At 32.3% G+C, this 5,146-nt stretch overlaps 1 pseudogene; it reads left to right on the top strand.

Annotated features, from left to right (window-relative positions):
* The first annotated feature begins 4,731 nt into the window (after positions 1-4,731).
* LOC118887203 lies at positions 4,732-4,912 on the top strand (annotated as a pseudogene).
* The last annotated feature ends 234 nt before the right edge of the window (positions 4,913-5,146 follow it).

Raw genomic sequence — 5,146 nt, forward strand, 5'->3', positions numbered from 1 at the left:
ATACTAAAGACACAATAAGAGCAGGGGAAAAAAGCTGAAGATTCAAGTAATTGAAATATAAGCTTAATTACATAAGTATCTATGTAAACATGCACACTAAGAAAGATAATGTTGTTGACTGAAATTGGTTTGTTAAGAAGAAGAAGAGGAAGACAAGCACACTAATTGTGTCATTGCTTAGAGTAACGAACTAATAGATAGTGTCCAAAAAGTAGAGAGAACTAAAGGTGTTACATAAAGATATAATTAACATGGTAACCACTAGAACAGAAATACAAACCATCCTAAATAGCACAAAAAGTATACGTAAAAATAACAAATCAAAACCGTTTATATAGTGAATGTCATAAATACATAAATAATTGTAAATAAAGGCTAACTACCTTCTGATTCCAGCCAAGATGGATAAGACGGACTGAATTTACTCTCCCACCCAGAAACAACCAAAAAGATGAGACAAAATATATTAAACAATGGTTTTCAAGACTCTAGATATCTGGAAATGAAGAACAGTTATCTCTGAAAGACAGGAAACAAATAAGGTGAGCCCTACAACTGCCCCAGTTTACTATCTTGAGAGAGTTTTCAGTTTTTGGCATAAGGAAGAAATCCAGGCAGAGCCTAGAAGACTCCCTGACTTGAGGAGATGAAGCTGAGAGTTCAGAGAGACAAAGGCAGATAGAATTCACAGGACAGAGTACTGAAAGGAAAGACTCACAGACAGAGGACTTTGAAGAGCTGCACAGGGTTTTGGTCAGCACACACATGAGGAAGTTATCCAAGACCAGGGAAAGAACCCTCCAAAAGGATTAGCACTCTTGCATTTGTGAGTAACTCGTGGGTCAAAGATGAAATCAAAGGAAATTATAAAGTATTTGGAACTTAATGAAAATAAAAATACTTCATATTAAAACTTGTAGAATGCTGCTAAAGCAGTACCTATAGGAAAATTTATAGCACTAAATGCTTATATTAGTAAAAAAGAAAGATCTCAAATCAATGACTTCAGCTTCTACCTTAAGAAACTAGAAACAAAAGAGCAAATCAAACCCAAAATGAGCAGCAGAAAGGAAATGTTAAAGGTCAGAGCAGAAAATATGGACTAGAAAACAGAAAAGCAATGGAGAAAATCAATGAAAATGAAAGTTCTTTAAGGAAGTCAATAAATCAATAAAACTTTAGTTGGACTAATCAGGAAAAAAAAAGAAGAGACAAATTTTCAATATCAAGAATAAGAAAGGCAACATCACTTCAGATATTAATAGGATTACTAGGGAATATTATGAACAACGCTATGCCAATAAATTTGAAAACTTAGATGAAATGGACAAATTCCTTGAAGAATACAAACTACTAAAGCTTACTTAAGAAATAGAAAACCTGAATTGACCTCTGTCAGAGAAAGTGAATTTGTAGTTGGAAACTAATTCTAGGCCCAACTGGCTTCATTGTATGAATCTTACCAAACATTTAAGGAAGATTTTACACAATCTACACAAACTCTCCCAGAAAATTAAAAGGAAGGAATACTTTCCAACTAATTCTGTGGTGCCAGAATTACACTGATACCAAAACTGGACAAAGAAAAAAAATAAACAAAAACAAAATCCTACCAGCCAATATTCCTCATGAACATAGATGCAAAAATGTAAACAAAATTTTAGCAAATTGAATCGAACATATATAAAAATAGTAATACTTATGACCAAATGGAGTTTATCCAAGGAATGAAAAGTTGGTTTAATATTAAAAAATCAGCCAATGACATTTATCATATTAGCAAAGTAAAAAAAAAAAACACACATTATGTTTATCTCAATAGATGAAATATCCATTCCTGATAAAAACTCTTAGCAAGCTAAGAGTAGAAGGGAACTTTCTCAACCTGTTAAATGGTATCTATGAAAAACCTACAGCTAACATCCTACTTAATAGTAAAAGAATGAATGCTTCCTCCTAACACTGGGAAAAAACAATGATATCAACTCTCATCACATTTTATCAACATTGCAATGGAGTTTCTATCCAGTGCAACAAGGTAAGAAAAAATAAAGGGAATCCAGATTAGAAAAGAAGAAATAAAATTCTCTTTATTCTTAGACAACATTATAGTCTACAGAAAATCTGATGGAATCTAGAACAAAGCTACTAGAACTAATGAGTTCAGCAAGGTCACAGGATACAAGATTAATATTAAAAATCAATTGTATTTCTATTTAGTAGTAATGAAAAATTGGAAATTTAAGTTGTGGAAAATAATATTTACAATAGCATTAAAAAATGTGAAATACTCAGGGATAAATCTGACAAAAAATGTGCAAGACCTGTATACTGAAAACTATAAAACATTGCTGAGAGAAGTAACAGAAGACTTAAATAAATGGAGAGATGCATCTTCTTCATGAGACCAGAGACCTAATATTGTTAAGATGTTAGTTCTCCCCAAGTTAATCTATAGATTCAATACAATCTCAATCACAACCTCAGTGGACATTTTTGTATCAATTGACAAGCTATTTCTAAAATCAATATGGAATTATAAAGAACCTTGAATAACCAAAACAACTTTGAAAAATAATAAAATTAGAGACTTAACGCTACCTGATTTCAAAATGTATTATAAAGCTGCAGGTATCAGAACAGTATGGTTGGTATTGGTGAAAAGGCAAACAAATAAATCAACGGAACAGAATAGAGAATCAATAAGTAGAGCCATACATATATGAACAATTGATTTTTGACAAAGGTGTAAAGGCAATTTAGTGGGAAAGGATAGTCTTTTCAACAAATGGTACTAGGACAACTGGATAATCTATATCCAATTGCAAAAATATTGAACTTTGATTTAAACCTTGCATCATGCACAAACGTTAACTCAGAATGGATCATAGACATAAATGTGAAACCCCAAACTATAAAACTTCTTTAAAAAAAGCATAGAAGAAAATTTTTAACCTTGAGTCAGAAAGTTTTCTTAGATACAACATCAAAACCATGATCCATAAAAGAACAAATTGATAAATCGGACTTCATCAAAAATTAAGAACTTAATTTTTCTTGAAAGATACTATTAAGAGAATGAAAAGACAAGCCATCAACTGGGAGATAATGTGTGTAAAGCTTATATCTGTAAAGTGCTGTACACAGACTATGGTTGACCCTTGAACAACCGTGTGGATTTTCAAGCCTCCACACGGTTGAAAATCCATGTATAACTTTCAGCGGCCCTCCATATCCCGTTCCACATTCATGGATTCAACCAACCACAGATCATTTAGTACATGTTTATTGAAAAAAAAATCCACATATAAGTGGACCCACACAGTTCAAACTGATGTTGATCAAAGGTTAACTGTATATAAATAACTCTCAAAACTCAGTAATGAGAAAACAACCCAAAAGACTTAAACAGACATTTCACCAAAGGAAATATGGATGACAAATAAGCATACAAAAAAAGCTCAACATCATTAGGGAAGTGCAAATTCAGACCATAATTAAATACCACTACATGTGTATTAGAATACGTACAGTTAGAAAGACTGACCATTTCTAGTGTAGGCTAGGGTGTGGAACAACCAGAACGCTCATGCACTGATAGTAGGACTATAAAATGGTACAACTACTTTGAAAAATAGTTTGGAAGTTTCTTATGATGTTAAACATGCACCTATCCTGTCATTCCACTTCTAGGTATTATCTAAGAGAATAACTTTTAATTTAGACATAGAATTTTAAAAACAATATTAATATGAGTATGTATATGAATGTTTATCATGGGTTTATATGTAATAGCTAAAAACTGGGAACAACACAACTGTTCATCAACAGGAGAATGGGTCAACAAACTGTGGTATATTTATACAATACAATACTACTCAGCAATAAAAAGGAATTAAGTATCCAGCAAGAAGGATGAATCTTAAAATTATGCTGTGTGAATACAAGGCAGACAAAAAAAGAATATATATTGTATGATTCCATTGATAGAAAAATCTAAAACAATACAAACAAATCCATAGTGGTAGAAAGCAGATCTGTGTTTGCTGGGGGTGTGAGTGGGAAGCAGACTAGGATGGGAGGGAGAGATTGCAAAAAGCTTGAGAAAAATTTGGGGCATGATGAACATGTACACTATCTAGATTGTGGTGATGGTTGTATACATATATACATATACATATATATCCATATATATGTCAAAAGTTATCAAAGTGTACATTTTGAAGATATTCACTTTATCATATGAAAATTATACTTCAATAAAGTTGGTACAAAAAACCCATTACTTACTTTAAAAGTAAAATGTATGTAAAGTTGAGAATATAGCATACAATTAGATGACAGAAATAAGAGCCAAACATATCTCTTATGTCAGTAAGTATAAATGGGTATTAACTCACGAAAACACTATCAGACTGAATCACAAAGCAAAATTCAAATTAACCCAGAAAGGTTAAAAAGGTGGCAATGTGTAACAGGCAAATGCAAATTGAAAGAAAGCTGAGGTTGCCCATTCATATGAGAAAACATTGAATTCAGGTTTAAAAAAATACTAAGCCAAACAAGGAAGATATTGTATAATGGTAAAGGGTGCAATTCACAATGAGGATATAAGAATTTTGAAAATCAGTGAACCAAATTACACAGCAGCAATATTCATACAACAGAAATTATAAGAGATGCAAGAAGACATTAACAACAATAAAATCATGGTATTAAAAGGTAATTTATATACTTACCTGGCAGGGGAGATACCATGATCACTAAGGTGGTTTTCTCAGGGCATGGCTTATCCATTGCACTCCAGATGTGCTGACCCCTGTGATTTCCCCAAATGTGGGAAACTTGACCACATAATCTGTGGTAGTAGGGGAAAAAAATGTTAAAAAAAAAGAGGTGATTTTTCCTCTTAGACTCTGATAGATCAAGCAGATGGATAAATAAATAAATAAATATAATAAATATCTAAACAACAAATGTAAAACAAATCTAATTGATATATAGTTGTCGCTCAGTATCTACAGGGAATTGGTTCCAGGACCCCCGCGGACACCAAAATCTGCAGATGCTCAAGTTCCTTATATAAAATGGTGTAGTGCGTGCATATAATCTATGCACATTTTCCCTTACACTTTAAATTACCTCT

This window comes from Balaenoptera musculus, chromosome 1 (assembly GCF_009873245.2).
Source record: "Balaenoptera musculus isolate JJ_BM4_2016_0621 chromosome 1, mBalMus1.pri.v3, whole genome shotgun sequence".
In the NCBI taxonomy this organism is placed as follows: domain Eukaryota; kingdom Metazoa; phylum Chordata; class Mammalia; order Artiodactyla; family Balaenopteridae; genus Balaenoptera; species Balaenoptera musculus.